The sequence below is a fragment of the Anabrus simplex genome, chromosome 12, assembly GCF_040414725.1.
Source record: "Anabrus simplex isolate iqAnaSimp1 chromosome 12, ASM4041472v1, whole genome shotgun sequence".
Lineage (NCBI taxonomy): Eukaryota > Metazoa > Arthropoda > Insecta > Orthoptera > Tettigoniidae > Anabrus > Anabrus simplex.
Window position 1 is genome coordinate 14822821 of NC_090276.1, and position 17305 is coordinate 14840125.

The 17305-nt window shown below is 41.0% G+C and overlaps 1 pseudogene; it reads left to right on the forward strand.

Moving 5' to 3' along the window:
- Window positions 1-16543: 16543 nt before the first annotated feature.
- On the forward strand, window positions 16544-16662 carry LOC136884585 (5S ribosomal RNA; annotated as a pseudogene).
- The last annotated feature ends 643 nt before the right edge of the window (window positions 16663-17305 follow it).

The window sequence follows — 17305 nt, forward strand, 5'->3', positions numbered from 1 at the left end:
AGCTGAAAGATTGCAATTAATTTTAGCACATCTACCAATAAAAAGAAAGCTGTATTACTCTTACACCGGCAGCCCTGCAGCGTCTTCCTACAAGGGTGTAGAAGTGAGCGGAAGTGAAATACCAGCACTGTTATCTATGTAAGAAGTATGAGGTGAGGAAGTATATGCGATGAGTAACGCATGGTTGATAGCAGTGGCGATCTGACGGACCGAAGCCTAGCACACCTATTCTCCTGGTCCCCGCTCCTATCCGATATACAGCAGCAAGCCGCTTGGAGTGAGTCGAGGGGAGAGCGGCAAGAGTCTGGGCTGCAATATCAGTCTTCGATGCCTTGCTCTCAGAAACACATGCGACGTTTTTTCTCACTGCTTTCAAGTTTTGCAAATGGAACATTGTGTCCATCATTCTCAATTGAGGTTTGGGCTTCACTCATAGCCTTGGTAGCCCTCAGTATACGCCACTGCAGGGTGTGCTTGTAGGGATACACTGACTGACAGAGCAAATGCAACACCAAGAAGGAGTGGTCAGAACTTTATGCCAATTGCAGGGTAGACTGACGTCACTGAGGTATGCTCATGATGTGAAATGCGCCGCTGTCCTGCGCACGTAGCGAACGATAAATGGGACACGGCGTTGGCGAATGGGCCACTTCGTACCGTGATTTCTCAGCCGACAGTCATTGTAGAACGTGTTGTCGTGTGCCACAGGACACGTGTATAGCTAAGAATGCCAAGCCGCCGTCAACGGAGGCATTTCCAGCAGACAGACGACTTTACGAGGGGTATGGTGATCGGGTTGAGAAGGGCAGGTTGGTCGCTTCGTCAAATCGCAGCCGATACCCATAGGGATGTGTCCACGGTGCAGCGCCTGTGGCGAAGATGGTTGGCGCAGGGACATGTGGCACGTGCGAGAGGTCCAGGCGTAGCCCGAGTGACGTCAGCACGCGAGGATCGGCGCATCCGCCGCCAAGCGGTGGCAGCCTCGCACGCCACGTCAACCGCCATTCTTCAGCATGTGCAAGACACCCTGGCTGTTCCAATATCGACCAGAACAATTTCCCGTCGATTGGTTGAAGGAGGCCTGCACTCCCGGCGTCCGCTCAGAAGACTACCATTGACTCCACAGCATAGACGTGCACGCCTGGCATGGTGCCGGGCTAGAGCGACTTGGATGAGGGAATGGCGGAACGTCGTGTTCTCCGATGAGTCACGCTTCTGTTCTGTCAGTGATAGTCACCGCAGACGAGTGTGGCGTCGGCGTGGAGAAAGGTCAAATCCGGCAGTAACTGTGGAGCGCCCTACCGCTAGACAACGCGGCATCAAGGTTTGGGGCGCTATTGCGTATGATTCCACGTCACCTCTAGTGCGTATTCAAGGCACGTTAAATGCCCACCGCTACGTGCAGCATGTGCTGCGGCCGGTGGCACTCCCGTACATTCAGGGGCTTCCCAATGCTCTGTTTCAGCAGGACAATGCCCGCCCACACACTGATCGCATCTCCCAACAGGCTCTACGAGGTGTACAGATGCTTCCGTGGCCAGCGTACTCTCCGGATCTCTCACCAATCGAACACGTGTGGGATCTCATTGGACGCCGTTTGCAAACTCTGCCCCAGCCTCGTACGGACGACCAACTGTGGCAAATGGTTGACAGAGAATGGAGAACCATCCCTCAGGACACCATCCGCACTCTTATTGACTCTGTACCTCGACGTGTTTGTGCGTGCATCGCCGCTCGCGGTGGTCCTACATCCTACTGTGTCGATGCCGTGCGCATTGTGTAACCTGCATATCGGTTTGAAATAAACATCAATTATTCTTCCGTGCCGACTCTGTTTTTTCCCCAACTTTCATCCCTTTCGAACCACTCCTCCTTGGTGTTGCATTTGCTCTCTCAGTCAGTGTAAATATGTCAATTCGAATTCTAATAAATATGTGAATATTTAAAAGAACGACTATAACATTAAAAAATGTGTTTTTCTGTTCAGTCTCCGCAAGATGACGGCGGCGGGGATTCACCGCAAGCTGCAGCTAGAATGGCTGCTCTTCCCGGTCAGCAGGGAACCCCCGCGAATTAAGAAAGTTGAACTGAGTGATGTCAAAGCTCTCCTACTCGTCTGCGTCGTGGGAGGTGCTGCATCTATCGCTGTTTTCCTGCTGGAGATGATTTATAGTTTAACGCTTTATAAGGCAGTACTCAATAAAACACTTTCTTTTCTAACTAACTTTATTTACAGGCTCTATAAGTGCTAAATAGTACAATTTAACAGAAAACAAACACAATCCAGTGCTCACGAGGTCAGTAATAAAATGGGAATTTACTTCCCACCGCCTGCTGTCTGCCATTCAGAAATGGGAAATATTTCCCATGGCCCAGCTACGGACACAATTTCTGTTCAGTTAGTTCACTTTTTATTTAGCAGAAATATTTCGGACGCCTATGTAGGCTATGGGAAGCATATTCCCACACACAATGTGAAATAAATTTATATCTCAGAACTCCTCAATTGGTAAAAGGAAGTAGATAATCTCAGAACAAATGAGAAAAATGCACAATAAACAAAGAAAATTCATGTAAATAGTATATAGACTTATAAAATATTGATTTCCTACCCTATTTTCACTTCATAAATCTTGTTCACAACAGGCGTTGCGCTGGCACTATTCAGATGTTTTCCAAAGAAGCTAAAGGTTCTAAGGAGATCATAATAGTTCCACAAATATTCCTAAGAGTGCAGCACACATCAATACATGGGAAATAAACTCCCACCGACGTATAAAGGGTTAATACAAGGCTATAAAATTCGTTGAGTTCATTTTCCTTACTGACCAAGAGATGATAATGTGATACACCAGCGTTTGCCTAAAAATGCGCATGTGTAGAAATTAATTTTGTGGTCTATAAAAACATGAATGTACGGAGATTCAATTTGTATAAAACAATTTTATTAATAGGTTCACCTATGCAATACTTATCGTGTTGATTATGATGTAAACATGACAAATGTTCTTTAAAGCATCAGGACATGTATCGGCCTATCTTTGATGAGTTGTAAAACGAATGAGTTCAATATCCTTCTGGTAATGTTGGAATTTGTAGGTTAATGTAGAATTGTTGAAAGGAATTAGACATTTTCAAGAAAAGAAAGGATTAGACGTGCAGAGAAACCATTATTCAATAGAAGATCGCTTAACCTAGTTTTAAATCATTTTCAAATGATATATGCCAAATGTTGTCTCATACAATTGTTTGAACTCTGCTGAATGAAACGGTGTATAATTTATTACGATATGCTACCCGCAAACATTTTTAAAAATATTTCAGAGTATTTAAGCACAAGTGAGAAATTTTACAACTACGATCATGCTTCTCTTTGAAGTTAGTTATTTCTGTAACCGTTTGATCTAGAACACTGTGGGTTTTGCTAAACTGTCCCAGAAATGTTCGTGAAGACATTTCTGGCACTGTCACAACAAACACTAAGATAATTCTTACTATGGACCAGGCTGTTTTAGATACTGTGAATGTTGGGTATTACTTTGAACCCAATTTCTGAAAATTTCCTTTTTTTTTTTTTTTTTTTTTTTTTGCATGTCTGACCCATTATCTCATGAGGTATACAAGCTAAGGAGATAATGTATTTCAGACAGTTGTTTTGTGCCTTAATACAGCTACTGAACTAGAAAGAAGTATTTCCCTTGATTAGTTTCTAATTTAGAACAATTTTAATGAATTCTTGCTCAAATATGAAATATTAAAAAAATTAAAAAATCTACATCTGTTCGCTCAATCCAGTATCAGTTTAGCGAAGTATCCAGGGGAAGGTTGTGATTATCAATGGTAAGAATTTCAAAACTTTAACCTTAATAGTTCCTGCGATATTGGGATATACTTTCTGTCAAATTAATATTGTCATGATAGGGCTTTCACACTCCCTTTAAGGTGGACATGTAACCCCACAATTGTCAAGAATCTCTAGTAGGGTGCTTCAAATGGTACAACATTAAAAGCGAGATATCCAAACAGCGTGTGTACTACTAAAAGTTTGGACTCTAGGCATCGAGCTGAAAGCATGAAGTATCGAACACTACCGATGTTGTTAGCAAGAAACCGACAGTGAACTTCGGCATGATATTGGTGGCCCACAATTGTTCCTGACACATTGTTCGGTTCTCGCTCAGGATCCTCGAGGTTTAAAACCGTATTTTACAGCTCCTAATTATCAGACTGGTATAAAATAGAGTGCAGAGAAATTTGGGATTTCTCTACTTTAATACTGACAGGTTTCGGGAAAACTGGGTTAGCAGTTTTTGTCGTTATTCAAACAAAAACAAAATTAAATGACTGACATATCTTTAGAAGGATGCTTTCACCACTCTTAATTGAAGACTCGATAATAAGCTCTAGGGATTTTTCCCTGCGAAGGAAGAAAGGTGAAATTCTTTGCGTTTCGCAGAGAACTCTGCTCCCCTATACAGAGAAAAAACTCGTCTTTTCACGAGCAAGATTTCTGAATTTAATAATGCTTTAACGTTTGTCTGTAGTGAATGGTACTCTCGTTCGTCACTAGATGGCTCACTGTGCGCTCACTATGTTAGATGACGACACCACATAGGTAGGTCGTCAGCGTAAAAATGATGTTTGCAATACTTCAAATTGTTTTCTCGTGTACGGAAAATAGAAGTGGACCCAGCACGGAGCCCTGTAGAACACCACTTTTCAGATTACGCCATGACCTTTTAAGATGTCACCTCCCACAGTGAGCGAACAGTAAACCGGCTGTCCAACGTGTCTAAATGGAATACTGTTCCAAATACCGACAGGGGCAGAAGACGAGTGCTAAGCCTTGTCAGTGAAAGTCTGTTTCAAACTGGACAGGAGGTCTTCGTTTGAACGATCTACAACTAGGTGAAGGTCGTTGGGAGCCACATAAGTAGGTCATCAGCGTAAATATGATGTTTGCAACACTTCAAACTGTGCTCACATGTAGGGAAAATAGAAGTGGACCCAACACAGAGCACTGTAGTACACCACTTTTCAGATTACGCCATGATGATTTATTCTCCCCATCATAAATACACTCATGTCCATGTAAAACAGAACACCTTCAAAGACTAGAGATACGAAGTTCATATTCACAGGACATGTTCATTAATATGTTCTGCAGAAACGATTAGCATTTCAGTCATCTAGATTCATCATGTGTCTTGTTGTCTAGTAGGCACTGGGTCCTATATGGGCATTGATAACTAGTTCCATGCGTGTTGGCATCGACGCGTATAAGGCGCGAATGGCGCTCTGAGTTATAGTCATACATGCTGCATTCATCTGGTTCCACAGTTCATCTCTGATGGTTGACACTGGGTTACAACGCCGCACCCGTCGTTTGACCATATCCCACACATTTTCGATTGGCGACAAGTCCGGTGATCGGGCGGGCCAGGGCAACAGTCTGACATCCTGTGACAACAAGAAGGCACGTGTTCGTGCAGAAACATGTGGTCCGCGCATTGTCCTGTTGAAATATGGCGTCTGGGGTGTCGTGCAGAAAGGATATGGATGTTATTCACGTAGGTCAAACTAGTCACAGTGCCCTTGGACACGCACCAACTGTGATTTATGGTTGTACTTAACAGCACCCCGCAGCATAAGGCCTTGAATTGGCGCTGTATTGTATGTCTTGTGCGAATGCAGTCAATGTGATGCCTCTATCCCTGTCTGCGACCAACCAAAATCCGGCCATCAGTTTCAAACAAACAGAACCTGGAATCGTCCGAAAACACTATCTGCTGCCATTCCTGTCCCCAGTGACGTCGTTTCATACACCATTGTAGTCCAGAGTGTTTATGCACATTAGTCAAAGCTAGGAGGAGAAGTGGAAGACGCGCCGGCAACCCAGACCGTATTAAACGGCGACGGACTCTCTCTCCTGATACTGTACGTCGTGCTCCATTGTTCCACTGTTGCGCCAAATCCGAGGAGGACGCAGATCTGTCCTGCAATGCCATTCGTACGAGGTGTCGATCTTCTCGGGGGGGGGTCTCGTTGGTGCGACCAGACCAATCTCGTCGTGTTCTACGGCCTTCTGTGAGCCATTATATACACACCCGTTGCACTCCCAACACATTTCGTTCCACACGAGCAGCAATTTCCCGAATGGATGCATCACGTTCTTTCACGCCAATTTTGCGCCCTCTTTCAAACTCACTCATTTGACGGTACGGTTCTCACATACGTCTGCGAGGCATCCTGCACGTCTGCTCAAGTCACACTGATCCATTACCTTCGATTTATAGCGACAACGAGAGCCGCAAGCACATTTTACCAGTCGGTGGTGGTGCGCCGAGATGTCAATGTGGATCTTGAACCTGAATACCCAAATGGTTCAAATGCCAATCATTTCTTCATAACATACTAATGCACATGTCCCGTGAATATTATTATTATTTATTATTTATTTATTATTATTATTATTTCTCTCAAGATCACAGTACACAAATACCCAATCGATCCGTTGCATGAGAAAAATAACATCGTTCATCTTAAGCCACACACACAAACTACTACTTACTTTAAAACCAAACAGACATAGTTAATATACCTAAAAGAAATAAAAGGACACCACAGTTTATAAACAAAAAAAAAGAAAACAAAAAGAAAAGAACACCACATAATAACCTACCGTCCGGCCAAGTCATCACCCCTGGTGAGAAGAAGGCCACCCTCCCAGTGGTGACCTCCTGAAGGCCCCAAGATCTAACCAGATGACAATTATTCCTTCTCACCATTCCACTCCTAATCGTACTCCTTGGACATGCCGTGAAGTCCGTCGGACACTCCGGATACGTGGCCCCCTCAAATAGGGCCACCCAGTAGCCATCCTCAGTGTCTTCATGTCATGTCCAGTATAGGTATTTTGGTCTTGAGCCCTTCCCACCCCGACTTCTTACGGGTGAGTCCATCTCACCCTTTCCCCCATTTTCCTTGCCATTTACACCATCATTTCTCCATACTTCTCCCTCATCGCCTTTCAACATACATAAAAAACATAAATACTTAACATATATTACCACCTATGCAATTCCGGAGCAAGACTACAGCATGCCTCCACCTGTCCTTGTTGACACAGCACATTCCATCACCGCCATTGTTTATCTGTTTATGTCCTGTGAATATGAACTTCCTAACTCTAGTCTTTCAGTGTGTTCTGGTTTTTATGAACATGGGTGTACATTGCCGTCGTTTGTGAAGTAATTGGTGTTAAGTTGTCATGAAACTGTCAGCCCTCTGGAAGCACACTTAGGTTATCTTTTGTAATGATTGAGTGAGTAGTGCCGGAATGCTGCCGACCAGCCGGAGGGCACGTGACGGTCTGTCCCTCTATTGTGCTCTTCATCTCGTGTCGCCGTAGATTTTGTGGAAGGTGAAACTAGAACTTTCCTATTCCAGCCGCACCCCGATTTTTCTGGTATTTTATCACCAAGGATATAAAAGACAACACACCACGTACAAGAATAGTTGAGTTACGTTGCTGTATTATAATCTGATATGTATTAAGTAGTTCAGTGTGTGGAACCGGACTTGTCTGGAGTCGAACCAAGTGTACAGTAATCTTGCACTGTGATGTGTTGGAACATCACTGCGCTGAACTACTGCATGAAGCGACTGTATTGTGTGCGAAGGGAAGTGAAAGGAGAGATCTGTTAATGGGGATTATGGAAGGGACACCCCGCCCAGGTAAATACTGCCCAGCCGGGGAATTGCACTGAACACGAGATTGATAGATTTATTTGTCACCAACAGATTATTTACCCAATTATAGATGGTTGAATGATCAAGGGTCGAGGATTGAGGAGGCGAAAAGAGATATCCAGCGTAACAAACATGAATGAATAGCTATGTGGCTGTTGATACCGGTCTTATAACAACTTGTTTCAAAAGCACCAAGCTAAGTATGCTGTAAAAGTGTTTACAACTTAATCTGAAGTCTTCTGAGAACAAATAACAGTTTCTATAAATTTCCAATAAACCTTGGCTTACATGAGAGTGGGTGATACGAATTCAAAATCCTTGTCAGACCATAAATACCTTCCCAAATCAACATCCTCATCGCAGTGAGCTTGCATGGGATTGCGGCACTCACTTCGAGCTGGGAAAAGTCCCAAAAAGTTTTAGAAAATAACAAACCAGCTGCGCAGCGAGACGTACCGTTTTTTTGGACCATAAGGCACACTTCTTATTACATTTGTCATAGTTGCCAGTGAATTCCTAAAGTGGCCCTCCCACATTCGAGCGGATTGGCGAGCGGTCCACGAACTCAATCCCCACCTCGAACCCAACTGGCTTGACTTTTACCATCCACTAACGAAAAGGTTGATGCACCCGTCCACCAGTCTATAAATGTACCCCAATCTGGGAGGTTTACTACGACTTGAAAATAGTATGTGCATTGCCTAGGTTTTCATTATGGCCCAAGGAAAACATTCTAAAGTTGTGGCAACATTATTGTGTGTCAATGAAGAAAAGAAGAAGAAATACGTGTGGATAAAGGAATGCTTGAGAGGTAATCCACGATTTTCTTATGTTAATCTCCTAACAACTCTGCACGTATAAATGCATGAAGATTACAAGAATTTTCTGCGTTTGGACCATAAAAGTTTTTCCGAGATGTTGGAGCTGATTCGGCCAAACATTGAGAATCAACAGACTCACATGTGAGATACTATCAGCGCTGAAGAAAGGTAAGTTGTAACATTGCGAGTTCCAGTGACAGGGAGTAGTTATGGAGACATGAAATTTAGCAGTGTAATATCTCGTCACCTGTTAGAAAACAAGGACTCACCCGGTACATTTCAATAAATTCTTCCCAGAACTGCTTATTCCCCTCAAAAGTCATATTGTTATTCGAGGTAATTAACTTTACAAATTAACTCACTCAGAAATACTTCAAATCAAGATGAAGCTACAGGCAAAAGCATGGCGAACCGGTTGGGTTCTTGGCTATACACACACTTATGGGTTGGTGGATCGGTCGGATTCGAACCCCCCCCTCTCAGACACACACTTAAGCACATTCCCCGCCCGCCTCCTCATTGTACCAGGCAAACACAAAGAGCTGCGACATTGACTAACGTTATGAATAAAGCCCGGATTTTTATGCAGTGACAGGTTAGATTGCAAACTAATTAGGTTAGTAGGAAGTGTCGGCCACCCGCTCTTCCATAATGTAGCAAGAGTAACATAAATTATAGGGGTTCTGATGGGCCATACCCCAAAAGTTCATGCAAACCCCATAGCATAGTCGTTGTGAAGGTAGACTATACTTGCTACTCGCTTCAGTTAGTTTTCATTCTAACCTATTAATGCATAAAAATCCGGGCTCTAGTTATGGATAACCTTCAAGGAAGGGTGGAAAGAAAATCCTTCACTTTGTAATCAGTAGCAAGTTGTGGTAGTGATAATTTACCGTGGGGAGGCCGGGGTTAGTTGTTACAATTTTTAAAAAATAATTTTTATCTTCCCACATACCACAAGTGGCATATTAACTCCGATGTAATGGGTTATTACTGCCCCTTCAGATTAAATAAAATAGTTTTACGGTCATTCAGCCGTATATTTATGCCATTTTGCAATTATTTGTCGATATATATAGTGTAACAGCATACCCCACTATGGGGTTTGTTGTTACAGGGGTTTGAAAACAGTACACACTCTAAATGTATTAATTATTTGTTTATTATGGATACCTTGGTGACAGTATGATCATTTTACGTTATATTACTAATATGACATTTCAAATTTTATGATCAAACTTCTTAGTCTTTTATGAAATTTTCATTGTTTCCAACTAATCTGATGAATCACACTCGAAGTCGTCACCAGAGTTGCAGTTCACACAAATATAGAACTTTTCAAACTTGTCACAACGGTCATGTGCCCATTGGTGGCATCGAGTACACTGAAGCCATTTTGTTGGTGACTTAGACCTGGAGTACGTCTCATCACACTCAATACAAAAGCAGTCGTCTTCTTCCTCCAATGATTCTGTTCTCAGGACGGTATTATTGATCTTCTTTCAACATATTCCACTTTTTGTATGCCCCTCTATGAACAAGTTGTACCGTTTGCTGTATTCACGTTTTTCTGCCTCCACTTGTAACGCAGCTTTTACAGGAGTGTCTGTCAAAATGGAACATTCCCTCGTCTTCCGCTTATGTGAGGTCTTATCGTTTATAGGCAGGTGATTAAGAGTCTAGGAGTCTAGCCTTAGAAAATGGCCTTAATTCTTCTGGATTACAATAAATTAACGAAATAGAAAAAAATGCAACATAAATTTCTTGCGATATTTATATTTTTTAAAATATAACCGATCATCATATCATCATAGAGTTTTTTATAGAACTTTACGAAATGAATTTGGCTTAATGCACCTCAGTACACGTAGAATATTAGCTCAACAGATATTTCTTTACAAGACACTTAATGGAATATTAAATAATCAACAGTTTCTTAAAAGAAACTCCTTCAATACCAAGAAGTATCTCCACGCTTGAGTCAAAAATCTTACTGCCCCTTCTCAAGCACCTCACATCATAAAAATGTGTGAAGTATATAACAGAATATCTTCAGACATCAGAAAAATAAATTTGGCTTTATTACTTCCTTAATTTTCAAAAATATTAAAACAATATTTACATCAAAATGAATAATTTATTGGAAGAAATCAATTCGGCACTGAAATATGATGTATGTAACGCCACTTTTATTTTTTCCAATATATATGTGTTTGTGTATTTATTATTCTTATGAAAATTTTTCTTTTTTCTCTGCTAATTAGTTTTCTTCTCCTTTAACTTTGATATTTTATACGTCTGTGTATTTTATTGAAAATATGTTTAAAATATTCTTAATTTAGTTATGGGAATCTTGGTTTTTTTTAATTGTTACATATTATTTTGTATATATAGGTATCATTTATATATTGAATGTATTTTGTACCATCCATTGTAATTGGGGATATACCCTGTTATGGATGTATAAATAAATAAATACATAAATATATAAATAAATAAATAAATAAATAAATAAACTTACGTGGTAGTAGTTGAAGAAGGTCCTGGTGTAGGAGACGATGCAGAATGGTCGCTTCACACATAGTTCTACAAAATTGGCAATAAAGCATCAAGATCCTCAGAACACTGATCGCTGTTGGTTTCTTGGGTTGGACGATCAGTTACAGCAGAAGGCAAGAGATCATCCTCTGTAAAGTTCTGGCTGTTAAAGGGCCATACGCCTATAACTAGGAACTAAGACTTGATGTTGTTAGGATTGACAGCTTTGGGTAAAGACTAACCCAGTATGGTTGGGATATCATAGATGGAAAGAGCTTTTCCTGGATTACTTCTCAACCATGCACAGTTCAGAAAGTTCTTGAAAGGTCCGAAAACAGATCTATCCAAGGGCTGTATTTTGTGAGATGTGTGTGCTCGAAAGGAAAGCAATAACACACCATTTTGCTTTGTGAGTTCGAAGACTGAAACATCAAGGTGATACTGGTGGTTATCCAGAAGAAGAAGAACTGATTTGTCCTTGGCAGCCCTGGAGTGAGTAAAGAAATGTCTCAAGGAGGACTGAAAATCTTGTCCTCTTATCCATCCTGATTGATTTGCAGATCCAGCACTTCCTTTGGGTCGTTAGCGATAAAATAATCTCTGAAGTTCTTTCTTGGGAGCATAAGAAAAGGGAGGCACTGAATTTCCACCCGCACTTACAACCACAGCAATGGGAACTAAGATACCCCTCTCCGCAGCTGTCACGGAACCAACTTGTTACACGCCTTTCCTTGCAAGTGTCTTGGTTGGGTTTTGAACAGTTGTTAAGCGGTTTCATCCACATTGTATACACTTCGTGACACTGGAACTTATACCGGTCATACACGACACTCAACTTGTTTAAGAATGTTCCCACGTTGTGCCTGTTAAAACTCGTTGCCTGTGCTCTCCGGATAAACAGCGTACTGCTGATAGCCAATCACAAGAAGCTTGTTCTGTTTCTCTCCAACCAGATGAGAGTGTTACGTTACTTTTCACAGCATATTGGTACCTCTTTTGTTGAGAGACTATAATAAAGTTTTGATGCTTTCTCTATGTATCTTGCAAGATCAGACTCCTGGTAATCAGTGAAGACTTTACGAGGTCTTTTGTATCCTACACTTGGCACAATAGACTGTCCCAATTCTCTGAAAATAGACATAAATGGAAATATTCATATTGATTATTAAGGAAATGTGATTACGGTAAAACGTGATGTGAAAAAAATGGAATTATATCCTAAAATTATTACAATCCTACCACTGTAAATAAAGAAACATTTTTCTACATCTCTTATTGAATGAATTACTGTAATGTATTTACAATTCAAATTAAAAGTTGTAGAATACGAAAAATTACATGGTTATCGGGCAGCAGAAAGACAATACCTACTTGTAATTTGTAAGAGTGATAGTATATATCGCCATCTACCGGTAATTAGTGTTTGTACGGAAATTAAATTATTTAATGTAAAATTTTGCTTGAATGATGGAAGCTAAACAGCTTACCTGACGTTCCTTTTTCAAGTTTCTTACAGAACCTCTGTAACGTCATAAAATGTAATCCGTATGTTTGTGCCGCCTTCCATAGGGAACACGAACCAACGAGCACTTGCTTCGCCGCCTCCATGTATGACTCTCTTGGCGTACTGCCTCTATCTGTCTTCCGCTTATAATTCCTCATATCGCCTGTAAAATGTAAGCTATATGCATCCTACGTACTCGATATACATTAAAATCATATGCGGGACAATTTTTACAGTACAATTTTTACTTTGACAACTAGCCCCCTGTGACGCCAATTTGTTTCGCAGCTACATCAATACCATAATATCACAATTCATATTTTGTGAATAAACTCTCACCAACCTCAAATGTTAGCCGGCCCCGCGTTGTAGGTGTAGCGTGGCTGCCTCTTAGCCGGAGGCTCGGGTTCGATTCCCGGCCAGGTCAGGGATTTTTACCTGCATCTGAGGGCTGGTTCGAGTTCCACTCAGCCTACGTGACTACAATTGAGGAGCTATCCGACGGTGAGATGGCGGCCCCGGTCTAGAAAGCCAAGAATAGCGGCCGAGAAGATCCGTCGTGCTGACCACACGACACCTCGTAATCTGCAGGCCTTCGGGGCTGTTGCGCCATGAGGTTTGGTTTTTCTTACCTCAAATGTTCATGAAGTATTGATATAATTATTGAATCCAAATCTATTGATGCTTAGAAGCTATGAAACAATATTCTGTTAACAAAGAAATTACTCGGGGGCACATTTGCTCACATAAACGCCGCGTAGCTGAATGCCACGACCGGGCCGAAAAGTGATACCATCTGGTGGAAGGACGAGCGTAGTGGTGGTGGTGGTGGTGGTGATTATTGTTTTAAGAGGAAGTACAACTAGGCAACCATCCTCTATATAACACTAATCAGAGGGGAAAAAAGGAAGGGATCCGACACTTCGAAAAATGAAGGTATCGGCCAAAGGAAGACAAGGGCCACGAAGGGCGTGAAAATGAAAGACTCTCTAGCCTCGCAAACCTAATAGCGTCGGGGTCGGAAAAGAACAAGTGTTGACCAAAAGAGGTCGGGTAGGATAGGTGAAAGTGAGGAGCCTGGCACAAGTAAGTGGAAGAAATGCCAGGACTCAGCTAAGGGTCCCGTGGTCGCCAACCCACGCTCCTGAGCTCAGAGCCCCTGGGGCCCCTTTTAGTCGCCACTTACGACAAGCAGGGGATACTGTGGGTGTCATTCTACAGCCCCACCCACAGGGGGCCCTACTACTGGTAGCTGATTTAAAATAGCTATACAACAACTTGCCCCGTGTAACAACTGGCCTCGGTCTCTCCTACACAACTGTACAGAAGAGGTTTCTTTACGACTTAAAATTCAAATTGAAATAGTGCCTGGAGTGTCCGAGGACAAGCACGACGCGCCAGATGTAGGTCTTTGGATTTGACTCCCATAGGCAACCTGCGCGTCGTGATGAGGATGAAATGATGATGAAGACGACACATACATCCTGCCCCCGTGCTAGCGAATTAACCAATTATGGTTAAAGTTCTCGACCCTGCCGGGAATCGAACCCGGAACCCCTGTGACCAAAGGGCATCATGCTAACTATTTAGTCATGGAACTGGACAGCATTCAAATTAAAAGTTATGGAATTCGCGAAATTACATGGTAATAGGGCAGCAGAAAGACAATGCCCACTTGTAAGAGTGATAGTATATTTCACCATCTACCGCTTACATTATTTATGTAAAAATTGTGTTTGAAAATACAATTAAATTAAATTATGTTTTCATCAAAATATCAGGGTGCAACTTACGGTCCGCAGCGTCAATTCACGACAAAATTTGACAAGTTCTAGAGATCATAGATAATCTAGGCGCGACTGTCCGAAGTTCCGTCTCTTAGGTGTCCAAGTGACTGAATTAGAATTTGAAGTACTCAAACTCGTGCAGTTTTTCTTTTAGTACCTTGACAGTTCATGGATGAGCAGGCGCATGGGGACAAGTCCAAGGTAGTGTACAAATGTTGGGTGAGAAATCACTTCTATTTATATAGCAACCGTGACATAAAGATTGACCAATCACAGCACAGTAATAGTTCTAGAAAGAAGTAGATGGATAGATGCTTGTGACGTCAAAATCAGCTGATAACTGTACTTCCGCACGAGGCCACAATAAAAAGAAAGATTTTTAAGCTAACATTATTTAGCGGATGACATCAACCCCTGTTATGTCACAGAGACAGTGAGGGATGTACAGAATATTATCTTGTATGATCTTGGTATTCCGAACAACTAATTCGCAGACAATTAATTAAAAAACCATATGTATGAATTTAAATATTTGGGACTTTCAATTGATGCTACATCAATCATCGGTCAAAAAGAAAATCTTTTGAATCATTGGTGTCACACACAGATTTTGTTATCCCACTTCAAATTCTCTCAAAGACAGTATGTTATCATTCAATGATACATTGACATTTTCAGTGCATGTGTGTCATTTTAAGTTGGTGCAAAAACAAAACCTCTCACAACAGCTCCACGTCTTGCAAAAGAGAGCAGTTAGAAAATGTTATGGCCTTGACTATTCCGTTAAAACTAATTTTAAGGATAATAAAATACACAAAATTGATCATACCATACAATATAATGCTATACTCATCATTTAGAAGTGGTACACAGTAGAAGGTATATATATATATTCACCGAATCAGATAATGAATTCAATAAGAAACTAAAAGCCTGCCTTTACAATTTGTAAGTTAAATTTAGATAATTACTTCTTTCTTTCTGGTATTCACCATATTTCCCAGTAAACTCATTTGTGTTTAAGTTTGTTTCTTGTTATTTTTTGTTCTGTTTCTTGCTTTGTATTACCGTGTGAATACATAGTGCATTTTTCATTTATGTTAAATAGTAAGTGGTATCATACAAAATGTTAATATTATTTTGTTTTATTTTGTTTTTCTTTATTTTTAACTTTGTTTGCTGTAAAATGTTAACTTCATATATACTGACTGATAATGATTCTTAGGAAGATATTTAATTGTGTGTAAAACCTGTGTATTTTCAATTAAATAAATAAATTTATTATCCAGTAATGCTGGTGTCCATAATTACAATACAAGAAACTCTAATAGAATGCACCTTTATCGCAGAAAATCTATCAAATACTGATTAAATAGTATTACTCATAACTTGTTAAAACCATACAATGAATTTCCAAAATATATCTCTGATATTGAGAAAAACATCAAAAAAGGAAGGTTGAGGTAAACTGGTATTTGTTAAGATAAATTAAATTGATGTGCATTAAGTTTTGACTGCAGCAATGGACATGAATACTAAAAGGAAACTTAGTATGACAAACACATTATTCCTTAATAATGTGACTACGTATTTATAAATCATATAAACCTATGCATTATATATATATATATAATTAATTATTCAAAATAGCGGTGTATCATGGCCACTATTTTGTCCTTTCCCTGATAATTTCCAAACACATGAATATTTTTCTATGACTCATTTTTATTATGATTTTTAATATTATAGCTACAACATGTACTAGAATAAGTGAAGTCCATCAAGTATAAATAATTTTTTCATGAAGTTATTTTCAACTAGTAAAATTTTTCATTAATTGTCATTTGAAAATATTTTTTAACTTAGCCGGGAAACGAGCAACAAACTAACGATAAAGGGCTTACTTTGGTGACAGGGCTTCACGGTTTTGGTCATAACTCCGAAAGTATTGGAGATATTATAAAAAATGTTGCACTGTTATAAAGAGAAAAATTAGATTTTTAACGAAAAATAAATTGAAAAAATAGAATTTTTGGACGATCAAGGGTGTTGGTCCCCTCCCCTTAAATAAGGTATTATGCTAAGTTGTATTAAAATATAACATAGGTCTAACCATTAATTCGTTTTGTTGTAATGTTTACGCTAACTGTCATACCATGTTGAATACACCGCATCTCGTCCGATCAACGCAGTTAAGCAACATTGGTCGTGGTCAGTACTTGGTTGGGTGACCGCTTGAGAACACCACGTGCCGTTGGCTTAATTCCCTTTCGTACGGGCCCCATGGTGTAGGGGTAGCATGTCTGCTCCTTACCCGGAGGTCCCGGGTTCGATTACTGGCCAGGTCAGGCATTTTTACCTGGACCCGAAGGCTGGTTCGAGGTCCACTCAGCCTACATGATTAGAATTGAGGAGCTATCTGAGGGTGAGACAGCGGCCCCGGTCTAGAAAGCCAAGAATAATGGCCGAGAGGATTCGTCGTGCTGACCACAGCACACCTCGTGTTCTGCACGCCTTTGAGCTGAGCAGCGGTCGTTTGATAGGCCAAGGCCATTCAAGGGCTCTAGTGCCATGGGGTTTGGTTTGGTTTGTAATGTTTGCACAATAGAAAACTGTATTTTTAATATTGTAATTATATAATGCGATGTTGCTGTGTATCTAACGTATTTAATGAGTACTTGCTGGTGGAAGTCCATTGTTTTTGCTAGTGGCTGTACGTCGCAACGACACAGATAGGTCTTACGGCGACGATGGGATAGGAAAGGCCTAGGAGTGGGAAGGAAGCGGCCGTGGTCTTAATTAAGGTACAGCCCCAGCATTTGCTTGGTGTGAAAATGGGAAACCACGGAAAACCGTTTTCAGGGATGCCGACAGTGGGATCCGAACCCACTATCACCCGGACG